This window comes from Schistocerca piceifrons, chromosome 8 (assembly GCF_021461385.2).
Source record: "Schistocerca piceifrons isolate TAMUIC-IGC-003096 chromosome 8, iqSchPice1.1, whole genome shotgun sequence".
NCBI lineage: Eukaryota > Metazoa > Arthropoda > Insecta > Orthoptera > Acrididae > Schistocerca > Schistocerca piceifrons.
Window position 1 is genome coordinate 8,730,841 of NC_060145.1, and position 17,498 is coordinate 8,748,338.

The window sequence follows — 17,498 nt, forward strand, 5'->3', positions numbered from 1 at the left end:
CTTTTGACATAATTTTATGAGACCCAATCAGCAAAAAATTATCCTTAAATCAACGTGGTGCGTCAATACGTGGTAAATAATGAGTAAGAGAAGAATTAGAATAATAAAGGATATCACATTACAACCTAAGGTAATTCATTAGAGCACATGTAACCCTAACAGCTTGCACTACATTTTCTGATTCCAACACAGTCTTTAGTGACTGCAGTGACATAATATTCTGTTTACATTAGTCACTCCTATAGTAGGGTTTGATATTTTCCACATGATATTTTCCTTCATAGTTGCCAGAACTTAATACTTCCAGTTCTACTGTATTTGGTCCATCAATGCCAATGATTTTATATGGTCCCTTATATTAAAGTTAAATTTTTTTATTTCATCTTTTATCTTACTCGATTTTGTATGTGTCTTAATCAACACCAAATCACCCACTTTGTATGAGATTGGATGAACAATTCTATCATGTCGCCGTTTTCTGTGATTTGCCTTAGCTTCTAGAGTCTGCATTGCTAATTGTATTTTATCATCCAAGGTCGTGGTGGTCTTGGTGACATCCTAAATGAGTTCAGTAATTACCGTTTCTGGTTCCTGGTTTAACAACAGCTCACAAGGTACAAAATCTGTGGACATACGTGGCATGCTGTTAAGTACATCCTCAAAGTCTTTCAAATAGTCCCTCCAGTGGGTATGTTTGTGATGACAGTAGGTTCTGCACATACGATTAATCTCCTTCATGATTTGCCCTGCTGGATTCGAGGCTGGTCTATATTTTGCAGTTAAGACTTGTTCAGTGTTATTTTGACATAGCAACTACTCTCACTCTTTGGAGATAAATTGTGGACCTTTGTCTGTAAGTATCCTCTTTGGTTTATAAACATTTATAAAATAGTCATCAACCAACTTCTTCACCATCATCTTGCTAACAGCTAGTTTCAGTGGGTAAAATTTTACATATTTTGATCCTACATCCAATACCACCATAATCTGAGTAAAATTTCCGTGTGACTTTGGCAAAGTGCCTTAGAAAAGATCAACTGCAACTACATCCCCAATTCCACTTGGAATGATTGGATGCATAGGGCCTTGATGTATAATTGTTGTAGTCTTTGCCCTTTGGCAGGCATCACAAGTTCATAATAACCTCCATACTTTTTTGCTCATGCCAAAGAATAGACACTCTCTTCTTAATTTTTCGATGCATTGTCGGCGCCAAAGCATGCATTGCTGCAGTGTATGTACCAAATTAACCACCCAATAGTGTGCTCTGGAATACAGACTCTCCATTCTTGTTTTGTTTCATCAGTACGTCTATATAAGACATCATTATGAATCGGGTAGTATTTCTGAAGTTTCTCTTGACCCACATAACCATACCTAGTCTTAACTAGCTTCAGCACTGGATCTATGTTCTTAATAAAATTCTTCACATAAGTCTCATGTGGAACACCTTTCATAAGACTAACACACAATGTATTTTCTTGCAGTCCATTTAGATTAATGTCTTCCATACGACGTGGCATTCTGAAGAAGGCATCTGGTACAATGTTTTGGCCCCCTGTTCTGAACATAATATCAGATTGATACTCCTGAAGTGCAGTTGCCCATCTTGTTAATCTCCTATGATAGAATTTATTTTCGTTCAGGAAGGAAAGTGCCTTATGTTATCACCTTTGTCACTCTACCTCCCAGGTAAAACCGAAATTTAGTGAATCCCCAAAGAGTTGCTAATGCTTCATGTTCCATAATTGTAGACTGGCACTCCCACTTCGCCAGTGCACGAGTTGCAAAAGCTATTGTTTTTATTCCTCCTTCAATCCTGTCATCAATTTAATATAGATGCACGCCAAGTCCATAGTCTGATGCATCACAAGCCATGTAAAAGTCCTTTTCTATGTCTGGGTTAGCGATGAGAATGTCATCTACATAACACGTAACTTTCTTCAGAAGCTGCTCTCCTAACGCCTCGTAGGATGAAAATATGCCAATAAGGAAGAAATATAGAAAACGTAGAGTGCCTGACAAAAAATTCGCCATCCAGAAGCCATGGCAGGATCCCACTGTAGAGTGGTACCACGCACACAACGTTGGCGGGTTCGTAAGTGATGGGGGTTGCAGGTCTCTGTGGCAGGTAGAATGGCCGAAAGGCCACATTTGTGTTGTTCGTGTTCAGTCTTGTTAGCAGGCGCCCTAGGGTACACGAGCCACTGAAAATTACTCCACCAGTATCAACAGCCTTCCACTAAATTGTTTGTATTTGGCACTCTGTAAACTGACCAGGTATTTTTGAAATTTAGTTGATTTTGATAATAATTGTGGTGTTGCTAAAAACCCGTGATCATCCCAAATCGCAAACCTAGACAATAATCCTACCCTACTGAATTTAATTCCGAGTGTCCTAATTTATTATGGAGAGACTTATTCAGCAGCTGTAAAAAAAGTTGTGATTACTTTCAAATCTGTGGAGTTATAATGTTTAAAGATCAATTTTATAGTTTGAGAAATACTCCACTTCCAGTGCATTTTTAAATCAATCTGCAGTCATTTCCTTAAATAATTTGCCTTGCTTGAAAAGCTGCCTGGTAATAGTAAAGTTGATCTGAAGTGAAAAAGACTGTTAATTATTGCATTTATGCACTTTGATCAGAATTACGAGTTTTATTTGTGTTCATATCGTGAGAAAGAATCAAACTGAATTAAATGTTGAGTTGACATTTGCACATCCAATTATATCTTCAATAGGTTGAAAGACTGCTTGTCAAAACACATGTATTATTTAAAGAGTAATAGCTTGATGTGCTTTACTTAATTAATAATTATTGATGGAGATACTTACCGTTTCTCATACATACTTGTGTAGTTCCTCAAACCATGGAAGTTTAAGGGGCCTCACGTACTAGGGTAGTTAGTTAAGGAAGCAAAGCAAAGGCTCCTTCAGAGCCAGTGCAGTTAGATTTGCATTCTGTTTAATTGCTTGAAACTGAGTTTAAGATAGAAATATTTAATGTGTTAGCTATTCTAATGCAAGTTGGTTAATGCACAGGCATAGAGATCCTGTACTAAGCAAAGAAGTTATGGAGTATGATCATTAACACATACCCTGTTTTAAATCAGAATCATTTCATGCTCTTCTCTGTCTACTGTAGTATTGCTACTAGGTTCGTGAGTGTTGGTGCTTGGTTATGTAAACTGCTGCATCTAGTTCATTTAAGGTACGTGTCGTTGACAGACATATGCTACTATTTGCTGTCTCATTGGCCATTTGTTTGTCTGACTTCCAAGTTAGTAGTACATTTGTCTGCAAGGTTAGATTACTGTGTTGTAGTGTGAACAGATACAAAGAAAGAGTTTAGTGTGTGTGTGTCAAGGAAGATTAGGTTAGTCTCAGCACTGCCTTCTGCTCCATGATACTGCTTGAAGCAAGAATGCCTAATCAGGGTGGCGACCGATATTAATGTGTAATGTTACAACTTGCCTTTGTGCTGGGAGAACGTCTGTTCCTGACCCCCCTGTTTACTGTTGGTTATACTCTGCTGGAGTGTTTCGGAAACGAATCCCAGTTTGATTGTTCTGTTCCCATTAGGCTATCTCACGTATGAAACGTCACCTTAGAAAACTTAATTAATTACTGTGCTGATAAACCTCTTACATTATTTGATTTTCGAACAGCTGAACAGAACTGAACGTACTCAGACATTTCGCTCTTTACCTATTCTGGTCAACACTAAAGTGACACACAATATTTTTAGCGCAACGCAATCTGACTTTCAATAATCCCTACAGAAGAATGGCCCTGACTAACATTAACCTATACCTTTCACAAATCACTTACCTCACAAAAATCTTCGTTACTCGAACTACCGCAATACAGCGAGCGCCACTACTGCCAGCTAAATAAAAGATTCTAACTACTGAAGGCACTAACTACTGATAGGCATAGTTAACAAATGAAAGATTTTGATAGAGAACAAACAATGTATTTACCTTAATAGTGTTCAAAAGTCATAATAAAAAAATGGCTCTGAGCACTATGGGACTCAACTGCTGTGGTCATCAGTCCCCTAGAACTTAGAACTACTTAAACCTAACTAACCTAAGGACATCACACACATCCATGCCCGAGGCAGGATTCGAACCTGCGACCGTAGCAGTCGCACGGTTCCGGACTGCGCGCCTAGAACCGCGAGACCACCGCGGCCGGCAAATGTCATAATATCTATAGCAGTTCATGACATCCAGTCTTACAAATTTACTGTCTCTGATGGACACACATCCAGATCATCCGCTCTCAAAAATCCGCCATCTCACTTCCCCACAACCACCACTGCTGGCGGCTCACCTCCAACTGCGCAACGCTACGCGCTTTTAACATCCAGCTGCCCAACACTACAATGGCAGACAACAACGCAAACTAGCCACAGACTGCACACAGCACAGCGAGTGATTTTCATACAGAGCGCTATGTGCCGTTACCAACATAAAAACCTAGACAGCCTACTTACACATGGTCACAACTTTCTCAAAAATTCCTCGCAGAGGTTTAACGTTAGCATCAATTGCCGTCTAAGGTGGTCGGTGTTACCGTTACACATTGAGCAGAACTCGGAGATGCAGCGTTCTCGTGTAACACACTGTTATCAGGACCTGACGAATTTGAAAGGGCTGATTCTGGATCTCTATTTGGTCGGCTGGTCGGATCGTGAAATACTGCTTTGATGGGGCACTCGGATGTGACAGCGGCCCGATTCTGGACTGCATGGGAACGCGAGGGCACACTGCTTGTCTTCAAAGTTCTGGTCGATCACGCCTGCCCACCACAAAGAAAGGTCGCAACCCCTTCACATCCGTACCTGCGCTCAGAGAACGGGTGATGCATCCCCTGCGACATTCAGTGCCACTCCACATCGCTGGTCAGACCCTAGCAACAGCCAGATCAGGGAATGACCGTCCCATGCGTAAGCTGCCGTTAACACCACAGTACGAACGGCTGCGTGTGGAGTGCTCCCGTGACATGCAGCTGGACCTCAGATGGATGGGGTCGCAATGTGTTCAGCTGTGAATCGCAGTTCTGCGCTACTCTGCAGGTCCATCATCGGCGACTTTGGTGGCGACCCATTCTTCCAAAGCTCTGGAGAGGCACAGCGGTGTCACTCCTGGTATCGTGGCGCGGGGAGTCACCGGGAACGACTTGAGGTCACGGCTGGCGGTGACCCTGGGAACTGTGACGGCACAACGGCCCGTGGTGGATGTCCTGCGTCCTCATGCGCTACCTCTCAGGCGACCTCACGGTGGTGCCAGTTTTCAACAGGACAATGTGCGTCCACACGCGCCACATGTCACTGTGCGCTGCCTGGGCCATGTTGAGGTATTCCACGGCCAGTAAGATCTTCGAACCGGTCTCTATTAGAACAGAGCACCAGCTCAGACGTCAATCTCTGGCCTTATGCGAGAATCCAAGATAGTAAGGACCAGTTAGATAGTCGTGGGTCATCTTATCTGAGGAGAGGATGAAACGGCTTAATGACGCGCTCCCCAACCGAATCACTTCGAGAATCAAGGTCAGAGGGTTAGTAACTGGTAACTGGACTCATGCTGCCAAGTGCTGTAAATGTAACCGTATTTTGTGATCACTGGAATAACATCACATACGAAACTTCCTGCCAGATTAAAACTATGTGCCGGACCGAGACTCGAACTCGGGACCTTTGCCTTTCGCGGGTAAGTGCTCTACCAACTGAGCTATTCAAGCACGACTCACGCCCGGTCCTCACAGCTTTAATTCCGCCACTACCTCGTCTCTTACCTTCCAAACTTCACAGAAGCTCTCCTGCGAACCTTGCAGAATTAGCACTCCTGGAAGAAAGGATATTGCAGAGACATGGCTTAGCCACAGCCTGGGGGATGTTTCTAGAATGAAATTATCACTCTACAGCGGAGTGTGCGCTGATAGTAAACTTCCTGGCAGATTAAAACTATGTGCAGGACCGAGACTCGAAGTGCTCGAGTCGTGCTCGGGTAGCTGAGTTGGTAGAGCACTTGCCCGCGAAAGGCAAATGTCCCGAGTTTGAGTCTCGGTCCGGCAGTTTTAATCTGCCAGGGTGTTTCATATCAGCGTACACTCCGCTGTAGAGTGATAATTTCATTCTAGAAACATCACATGCCCTCTCAAACAGTAAAGTTTCATTTTGTTTCCTCCTCCTCTTTTGGGTTATTCAGTTTTTTTCAGACAGTATACCAGGGCGTGCTGAAATGTAATGCCTCAGTAACGGTTGAGGTATTGTATCTCACGGGTAGTCCTCGGCCGACTATCCCGCATTGACGACGCAACTTGCCACCTTCTGCCGATAGAGGGCTCCGGATAGTAGCATGTAAGCTGCCGAGAATCCTTCCGGGTTGTATGGCCGTGGTCCATGTAACTCTTCAATCCCTGACGTTTCGTGCAAAGCTACGTTGGACATCTTCAGAGGTGCTCCTGGTTGTGCCGAGTCTTGCCGACTGACGAGTCGGAAGTAGAAGAGCGGCCTAAATACCGTGGAAAGTGCACGTGGTCTGGATTTCACGTGATAGCAGAGATAAATCTTGTCAAGCATGAAATATAACTATCGATCGTAGTACGTCAAAGATAAAAAGTTCTCATCGATTCTGCAGCGCCACTGTCCATATGTCGCTGAGTTTCAGGCCTTCTTCTTTTCTGTTAAAATTATCCCCATGTTTATATATTTTCAATGGCTTCTCTAAGTAGCCGTGGATAATAGTTCGTCATAGTACATAAAACTTCAGTTTCCAAGAATTCCACTACGTGATGACCCGTCTGAAGAGCATGTTCCGCCAAGGCTGACTTGTCTGTTTTCCCTGGTCGGCAAAGACTTTTATGTTCCTTAAACCGTGTATTCACACTTCTCTTTGTAGTTCCAAAGTAGACGCTACCACATGTACACGGAATCTTGTATACAGCACTAGCAGACAGAGGGGGACGTTTATCCTTAACGGAACGAAGTGCTTTGCCTATCCTCACCTGTTTCCAAAACTTAAAGAACACCTTCGAGGACTTCACTTTGATAGTGATGAAGAGGTGCAAGCAGAGGTGACGTCGTGATTCCGTCAACAAAGTTAGAAAATTCTACAGTCACGGCATCAACAAACTGGTCTCTCGCCGTGAGCAATGTGTCTGTCGCCAGGGCAACTACATTGAGAAATAAATATGTAGACACAAAGAATAAGTATGTAGAATGTTAAAGAAACTTCCTGGCAGATTAAAACTGTTTCTCATTCTGGATGTAGAATGTTAATAAAGTTCGTTTTATATAAAAAGCTTTAAGAATTATCGCATACAAAATTCGTAGGCATTATTTTTCAGCGTGCCCTCCCACATACGTATACACTTTAAAAGTAATCACGGCGAACATTTCACGGTACAATATTTTCCTCCAATTTCATTAAAAAATACTTGCTTGCTGAAGTACATATAAAATGTTGGTGCATAATATGTTTCAATCATCCAATTCAGATTTCAGCTCTTCCCGGTGTTGTTGCTGTGGTGTGTTCTTTCACCCCCGCTATTAACCCTGAATTATCAGTGTAAGTGTTGATTCCCTGATACACGCCTGTATGTACGATCGGGGACAATGCTTTAGAGACTACACGGACCGCACTGTCTTTTGTTGGTTCCACTTGGTAGAGAAGTCAGCGAACAGGATAGGAGCAAAGCACGATGCTGGCAGATAATGAAAGTTTTAAACATAAATGGAAATTATTTCTGATTTACAACTGCTTGTTTTCTGCTGATGAATTTCTGAATCGAGATTATCTGTAGGTCAATGATTTGAATTTAAAAACATCCTGTGGATTGGAATTAACAAATAAAGTAAATTCCCAATATCCAACAATGTTTTCAAAAGAGAAACTCTATCTTATTTGTAAACATTCTGACACGTTTCATAGCGTGTCCACAGAAAATGCAAAAAGCTGAACTAAACTTAAGCCATAAAATCTCTGCGAGGTATCCGTGTTTGGTGGTGAATGGTACTGCTTCACCCTGTTGCCGACACAGTACCATTGGTAAAAAGTTGTGTTACAGTTTTAGATCTGAAACGGGTACCTTTGACTTAGACTGTCTTGCACCAGCCTCTTTTTTGTTTATATTGACGTTTAATTCATAAGAGCTTACAGTCATTTATTTACCTAGTTACAGCTGTACATTACAGTTATATTGTTTTTGTGTTTAAACGATTTACATAAAATTTTTAAGATGGAATGTACAGAGCAAACAGCTTTCAATAAAGCAGAGTGCTCTGTAGTGGTTAATAAAAAAGAAAATGAGAAGAGAAGAAAAGAAAAGAAAAGGTTGAAAATGTTGGGAAAAAATACAAATTAAAGTTTCAAATTTGCTCAAAAACGACACATCCGAAAATTGCGTCCTGTCACGGTCGCCAGATGTAGTGGTTAATAAAAAAGAAAATGAGAAGAAAAGAAAAAGAAAAAGGTTGAAAATGTGGGAAGAAATGGTGACTAAAAAGGGGGTTTTAAAATCGTAAATGACCGTGAAAAAGGGAAAGAATGAAAAGCAAAGCGGACTTCGTATTACAGAAAAGCTATCGGACTTCGTGATTCGGAAAAACTATTGTTGGGGTGGTCCTTGTGGCGTTTTTGAGCAAAAGTTAAACCAATTTCCACTACAAAAATTATTGAAAAAGAACAGAGAACAACAAAATGTAACTGACAGGGGGAAATGGCGTAGATAAGAGTTCATCCTTTACCAGGTTAACTTGTCTTCTTTCGTGCGGCGTCCAGGTCTTCAAAAATCTCCTTCATTTCTGTGTGAAAAGTCTGCTCCGAAATCTTGCAATAAGTTTCATTGTCCAGGAATTTCTAATGAATCCAAAACCGTCTTGATATTAAAGGCAGTTTATTTTAGTTGCTTCTCTCCATCCTCCGAATTTCATAACAACTTCCACAATGTCTATACATTAATAAGTTTTACGTCTTAATCAGATCAAGACTGCATTAAGCTTCCGCTCTCGAGAGAGACAAATGAAACGGATAGAAAAAAAGAGTTACAATTTTAATATTTTCTCTGCCGTCGAGCGCTCATACCGCTGCGACGGCACAATTCATGTCTGAGGGAAGGAGTGCAGCGTGGCGAAATTCAAAGTCCCGCTACAACTCAAAAGGCATCTGAAACAGATGTTGAAAAGGTACAGGTTATCATCTTCAGATGTGCTAAAACTTTAAATCAAATTACATTCCGATTCAAACACTAAAACTAATTCCGTTATGAATTCAACGAATGCCGTACGATCTTGTACGTTGTTCACTTTGAAAACTGCAATAATGTTCTGTGAGAACTGAATGTGTGATGAACACTATTGCTGCATAATTTTTTCCTATCGGAACTTTATATTTGCTGCAAGCAATCACCACGTGGCTTAGATCTCTGACCGCCTCATTGCTACAGTCACAAAATGAAGCCCAGATGAAACTGAAAACACCCGTGTACAAATCTCATTCGGCATAGTGATGGTACGTCTTGACAAATTGTGATGTTTAAAGGGATGTTCTCCTTGAGACCGATGAAAAAAAAATAGATATTTTTATGTAATGTGTATCCCTGAAGTATATACACGGATGTTCAAAATTAAAGCAACAAACGGAAATTTAGCAAAGTTGCTTTTTAATTTTGCGACGAAACAGTGTAAACAGGTAATACTGAAGTAGAAACAGTGAAAAAAATTCAGAACGTAAACAACTGAAACGTCCATAACACGTAGACAAAAATTGTCTTCGTTTTTTTCAACTTAAATAATGTGCTCAAACATTGTGACAGCTGGTTAATGTGCCACCTCTGGCAGCTACACAGGCCTGACAACGACGGGACATGCAGTGAATGATGTCATCAATGTTCAGACAGTAACGCCCATTCTTCCTGCAGAGCTGCTCAGAAGTCTTAGAGAGTGGTTAGAGTGGTTGGTGGAAGCTGAGGTGAGCAGGCCGTCTCCCTAGTCCATCTCAGACATGCTCTCTGGGATTCAAATCGGAAGAGCGAGCACGCCACTCCCTGCTGGCAGTATCTTCCGTTTCCAAAAAAACGTCAACCACCCTATGAGGTCGATCATTATCGTCCATCAATACGAAGTCTGGACCCACAACACCTCGCAACAGCCGTGCATGGGATCCCAAAATCCCCTCACGTCACTTGACAGCGGTTAAATCTTGCTGATTCACCCGTACCATTTCCTGAAGAGATGTTCGAGTGGTCAACAAATCCCTGCCCACAGCATTAGGGACCCTCCTCGATATCGATCTCTTTCCACAATGTTTGGGTCCCGAAATCGTACCGAGCGAGGTGACGCAGTGGCTAGCACACTGGACTTTTAGTCGGGAGGACGACGCTTCAATCCCGCGTCCAGCCATTCTGATTTAGGTTTTCCATGATTTCCCTAAATCACTCTAGGCAAATGCCGGGATGGTTCCTTTGAAAGGGCACGGCCGACTTCCTTCCCCGTCCTTCCATAATCCGATGAGACCGATGACCTCGCTGTCGGGTCTCCTCCCCCAAACAACCCCCAACCCCGAAATCGTGTTGTTACACGTCCTCACCAGATGCGAATCCATCGGGAATCGCTCTCCAGACTAAATAGGGACTCATCTTTGAAAACAACATTTTCCTACTGTTTGAACGCGCAGGTGGAATGTTGATGCTCCACTCTAGAAGTTCTCTTCTGTGAAAACGTGTCAGAGATAGACATACAGCATGTCTCCGACAATGAAGGCCACTCTGTCGAAGTCCTTTGTACATCGTTTGCCTCGATACAACACGTCCAGTGCGAGCTCACATACCAGTTTCCGTGGAGTACTAAGATGGTACTGTCGTGCCCTTATGCCAAATAATGGTCCTCTCTTACGGAGTCACACGTGGTTTGGCCCTATCCTGGTCTTCGGGATACAGTTTCGGTCTCTATAAACTGTCGTCACATCCGAGAAACAACAGAACGATTCACACTAAGCCATCGGGCGACACCAGTTTGCGACTCTACTGCTTCCGTTTTTTCTGTGGTCCTCCACCGCAGAGAGTCTGGTGGCTACCTTCTCTGTGTCTCACTGCACCGTCTGTATCTGTGTACACAGCGACTGTGGGTATGGGACTACCCTGCAAACACTACATCGTTTCATGGGTGCCGTGACGTCATTGTTGGCATGGTTATCCGTTGACCGGAATGCCATCTTCCACGCAGAACAGGATGGTATCGACATCTGACTGACAGGTTGTATGATTATATAGTGAATTAGACACAGGATGGAGAAATGACGGTTTGTTACTTTAATTTTGGACACCTGTGTATACAGGGTGATTCACTAACTATTCCCACCTAGAATAACTCCGAAAGTATGATAGTACCTGAAACGTTTGTGCGACAAATGTTGCTTGGGACAACGGGTTCCATAATATGACGCTCGTTTTTTGTTGCGTGGTGGGGTCGCGTCAAAGACATCAAGGTCAACTCTGTTTTTTTTCTTTATGGGGTGCTATAGTTTGGTACTTATTTTCTGATAGCGGCTATCGAGACGAATCCAATGATGCGTAACAGTAAGGTCTTGGAAGGTCAACTAAGGTCACAAAGGTGGCATGAACGTCCATTTACAGAAGGTGTTAGAAGTGATGGCCATTGCTATCAATGCAGTGCTGCAGTCTTCTTACCATGGATTGAGTAGTATTCCTTATCACTTCGGAATTTATCGAAGTACATGCTCTGACGATTCTCTCTCATATATCGTGCAAATGGCAAACATTCGCCGAATGCGGCGTATCTATATAACGTGCCATTGACATGTAAACACCATTCGACGGTGTCGCAATACAACACTAATAGGAACGGTAAGACTAGTATCTTCGAATCAAGCGTATGTGAATGATGTGTTCCTTCGAAGAACAAGTCGATATGCTTCTCATTTACGGAGAATGCCAACGAAATTCAGTGAGAGCTAGAGACTTTACGCTGAAAGATGTCCTCAACGTTCTCACCCTACACGTCGTGCATTTAAATATGTGTGCAATAAATTGAGAACAACTGGATCTTTAACGCATCGAAGACATATCCGGCAAAGGAAACTTACTAATGAGGAAACGGAAATTGGTACTCTTGTCACTGTGGTTCGAGATCCTTGTGTTGGTTCGCGTCAAATCGTAAGGGAATCTGGCATGAGCCAGAGTAGTGTTGTTCGTATTCTGCATTGTCAGAAATATCATCCTTACCATATCAGTATCCATCAAGAAATTTACTGGTACGGATTGTATGCGTCGCACTGAATTCTGCCGATAGGCTCAACTTCAGATTCAGAGAGATGACACATTCATTAATTTGAGTTTATTTACTGACGAGGCCACATTTACGAACCATAGAAATGTTAATTTGCATAACGTGCATTATTGGACAACTTAAAAACCATCTTGGCTGCGGCAAGTTGCACACCAAAAACTGTAATCGGTGAATGTATGGTCCGCAGCTCGTGCGGTAGCGTTCTCACTTCCCGCGCCCGGGTTCGAATCCCGGCGGGGTCAGGGATTTTCTCTGCCTCGTGATGGCTGGGTGTTGTGTGATGTCCTTAGGTTAGTTAGGTTTAAGTAGTTCTAAGTTCTAGGGGACTGATGACCATAGATGTTAAGTCCCATAGTGCTCAGAGCCATTTGGTGAATGTATGGTGTGGGATTCTGGAGGACACAATTATAGGCCCCTATTTCATCGAAGGAGATCTTAATGGTAGGAAGCACAACACACCCCTGCGGAAAACATTAGGTCTATTATTGGAACAAATACCTTTAGAAAAAGGAACAAAATGTGGTATCAACACGTTGGGTGTTCGGCACATTTTTCGCTGATGGCTAGAAATTAGTTGCAGAGACAATTCCCAAATCGTTGGATTGGACGTGGAGGAGATGTGACGTGGCCGGCTCGTTCGCCAGACTTGACGCCTTTGGATTTTTTTCTTATGGGGACTCGTAAAAGACATTGTTTATAAAGACGTTCCAACTACACCTGACAATATGCGAGAGAGAATTGTCAGAGTATCTGCTTCGATAAGTGCCGCTGTGACAAGGAATACCACTGAATCCTTGATAAGAAGATTGCAGCACTGCATTGATACCAATGGCCATCACTTCGAACACCTTCTGTAAATGGACGTTCATGCCACCTTTGTGACCTTCGTTGACCTTTAAAGACCTTACTGTTACACATCATTGGATTCGTCTCGATAGCCGCTATCAGAAAATAAGTACCAAACAATAGCATCCCATTTAAAAGAACAAAGTTGACCTTCATATCTCTGAAGCGACCCCACCTAGCAACAAAACACCACCGTCATATTATTGCCCCCCTTGTCTCATGCAACTTTTGTCCCACAAACAGCTCCTAACATAATTCCGGAGTTATTCTTGGTGGCAATAGTTAGTGACTCATCCTGTATATTATGCCTGCGAAATGATTTTATGATTGGGAAAGTATTTTAGTAATTGTAGCATATTGAATGGAACCGTGCACTGTGGGAAATATAGGCAGGTGTAGCCGCTCGATCAATTAATTCAAGAAAAGATTCGACAAGTATACGAATTTCTGTCCAATGAAGATTTGCTTAGAAGATACACCTGTGCCAGTACGCAAAATGGCAACGAGAGCTTCAACGCGTGCAATGTGGGGCAAAAACTGTTGAAACAGCAGCGTATATAGCTGCAAGTACATTCTACGAAGGTTATTTTTCTATTCGGAAGACCATGAATGTGGTAGGAGTCGCCACAGGGACTTCGCGGAGTTGTCTGATTGGAAACGAGTGGCTACCGCGGAGCAAGGAATGCCTCAGTTTGTTAAAAGAGCCCGGGCTGTAAACATACAGCACCAAAGCAGAACTTTTTGAGGAGGAGGAGGGATGCCTCTGTGGTGTTAACTGTAAGTTTTGAAACAACGTTTTTTGTTTTGTAATTCTACGCTTTAAACGCGTTTTCCTCGAAACAACGTTTTTCAGCACGCGAAGCTGTCTAGACCCACGACAAATGAATCGATTCTTTTGATTTTTAAAAAATGAAAAATAATGAGATTTAGAGGGTATTCGAGATAGATTATTTTGTATTCAAATTTGAAATATTTTTAAAACATTTGAACTTGGAAAAACATGCCAAGTAGTCGACATGTTTCAAATAGCAGCCATTCTTTGTTCGATGTGTTTATCAGAACCTCTGCGTCATGGCCCCTGAAACTCATTTTAATTTAAGAATTTTCTATTTTTATAGGCTTCAAAAATAGACACGAGTCTGTAGAGCGCATCGTGCAAACCAGGACGCGCCGCGAGGCGTATACTTTGACAAGGGCTGCGGCCTCCATTTTTAATTTGTTGTGAGATGACAACATTTTTCATGCACGTATGTGTATTGTAACACGCCACCCATCACTTATCTGGTTTTGGCGTGGTCACCCCACCTAATTGACTAACAGATCAACAGAGAGTGCAAAACTGCCGCAATATCGGATAACGCAAAGAAAGTAATAAGGCCCTGTGACTCCTGATTGAACTGCGGTGGCAGTGTTGACATTAATTGATTCAGAGTTGATCACTTTTAATTAAAAAGGGGTGCACATTGATGTTATATGCAGCCATTGAACACCAGATGTTAAACATAAAATTAATTAAGAAAGTGACTTGGGATTTCAACTACTTGATTGAAAACAGATGCAGTCGATTATCACAAATTTATTTTAACTCACGACCTTCAATCATCACATTACATGACTCTCCTACCAGGCAGTGGTAATAAATTGCGTTTGTGTGGAGTAAAGCTCGATAACTCAAAAGTAATTCCTATCAACTGACCCAGGCGTAATGCAAAGTGCGAGAAAAATTCTACAGTACACGGCCCATGAAACCCTCGTGGAAACTTTGCCGACGTGATCCAACAAATTAATCAGTGGCCGGAGTGGGCGCAACATCACCGAATACAGCGTGGCGGAGCGGCGTCGTTGTGTGGACGTCGGCCGACCTCGTGGTGCTGCAAGGCTGCGCTCGTCTATTCACTCCTAGCTATCTTGCTCAGTACATAGCTGAACCAGAATTTCCTATCTCCAAGCTCAATCGTTACATTTGCTAAGTCCTAAACTGCAGAGATGCTCACTCACTCTCAGGCAAGCTGAGTAAAGAATGCCACGTCCACACTGTAGGCAAGCTGGGAACGGAAGACCCCTATGGAGACTTCTCCCAGTCCGCTCTTCGCCTCGGTTTCCCCTCCAGCAAAATCACTGCAGTGCAAGTCACGTTAATTATGCGTCGCTTCCCAGTGCCGACCAATGACTGCTCTGGGAAGTGAACAAATTCCCACAGAAACTCCCTTCCTCTCAACGTCTTCTATTTATCTCCCCCCAGGCCACCCATCAAGGTTAGCGTCTGCACAAACACCAAGTTTTCTAGAATTCTGACTCCCAGGAGAGTACTTCAAATTCCTCGGTCCTACGTTCCCATCGGAGGCCGGCGTATTTCATGCTGTCGCTCTTCACCTGATTTTCTTCAGGTTCTGCAGACCATGAATTCAGCATGAAGTTGCTATAGTCACGAACACACATATTTTGACCTCTGTTGACCGCTCCACCATAGCTTGCGCAGCTTTGTCATATGTTTCACAGAAAACGGGATGACGGACATTTACCAACAGGTGTACAAGTTCTCCGTCTGTTTCCCGGTACACCAGCATGGAGTCGGGGTCAACAACCCACTCACTGTCACTAATCTTAAGGTAGCTGGAGGCCGCGCACCGTTACCGCTTTCTCAGAGCTTGAGCCGCCCTAAGCTGCCTATTGTCGCTTCCCTTAGCCGCTCCCCTGCTGGCCACAGTCACTCGAATACTTCCCTGGGATAGACTAGCCTCCAGTAAATCGACGCGTTTCCACAAAGTTTTCATGTCGTGTGAATTACTTTAAAACCATCACCCGACATTAATTATTCCAATACGTCCATACTATACCCTCTACACGATGCATTGTGCCTTGTCAGTCATTTTGTTCAGCCCTACTGTTCACTCAACGTGATCTTTAATGACTTCATGTAAGGGTCATAGTTCTTGCCATCTTACAATATATAATAATGTGGTAAAACCCCCACTTTAATAAAAACAATCTTTCTATGAAAAAATATTTAGATCACCCATTTTTCATGCCTCGCGACCAGAACTTCCTCTGAAAGAAGTTCTTGTGCAGGATGGCAGTGTCTGATAAATCCGTGTAGTTACTTCTCCGCGTCAGTTTAGACACGACGAATTTTTGTTGCCACTCGGTCACAAATGTGGACACCAGTCTGATACAAAATTCTTTGTGCGGCAGCTTGGATATCAAAACATAACCTGTTAACAAACGGCCTCCTTTGGCAGCTGATCAATCTTCAAGTTATCATCTATTCCACTGTGGCTTATAGGTAGGTTCGTAACGATGCCTTCACCTTTGGAAGTCAGTAAACTGGTCGATTTACACACAAGATTTTATAAACTTCTGCTGGAAGACGTGCCTTTAGCGACTGTGAAGGACATGCTTCCAGTACGACTGATAACTGTGTTATACAGGATTATTCTAAATGATGGACGCATTTTCAAAAATTCGTTTGTATTCAAGTACAAATCCAAAATGAACAAAATTGATACCAATGAAAACAGGACGTTTCAAAGTTTTTGGCAGCCGGCAGAGTTCGCGCGGCAATAGCGCCGTCATTCCGTTTCACTGTCAGTTGTGAGTGAGATAAAGACTGTGAAGCACAAAATTTTCTGCGTTCTTGAGTTCGCGAAAAGTGGGTCGCAAATTGCAGTGCAGCGGGCATTTCGTACCAAATTCGGTATTCAACTATCAACTCGCAAAATCATTAGCCGTTGGTTTAAGCAGTTTAAACAGGCTGGGAGTGTGAGCAAAGGAAAAAAGCACAGGCCGACCGCGTGTGTCAGAGGATGATGTCCGACGGATTGATTACAAATTATTAAAAGTATATTAAATTGATATCAAACATTATGAAAAACTTTGAAACTTGTTCTTTTCATTGGTATAAAGCTTGTTCGTTTTGGATTTGTACTTGAATAAATACGATGTTTTGAAAATAGGTCTATCATTTAGAATAACCCTGTACATTCAATGCAGCCAGGGAAGCAACATCAGTAAAGTGAGTCTAGGAATGGAATAAACAAACTTTTTGGGTCGGGGCCTGTTTTGCGGCGCCGAGGTGTCTGCATCCGTCGGGCGCCAAGACTTCCTCGTCCTTCGCTACGAACACCGATGAGAGCATTCTAGACGTTTCCGGATATTAAAAAAACTGTAAACAGCGGAGCGTGCAACAGACTAAACTGTTTGACACATTAATAACGGCGCTCGTGATAAGGGGACTGGGTGCACTCTGAAGCCTCCAGACAGCACGCGTGTGTGGTCCCAGATAAGCTTCCAGCCGGTCGCTGCGGCTGGTCTGGCGTAGTCTGTTTGCATACTTACGGC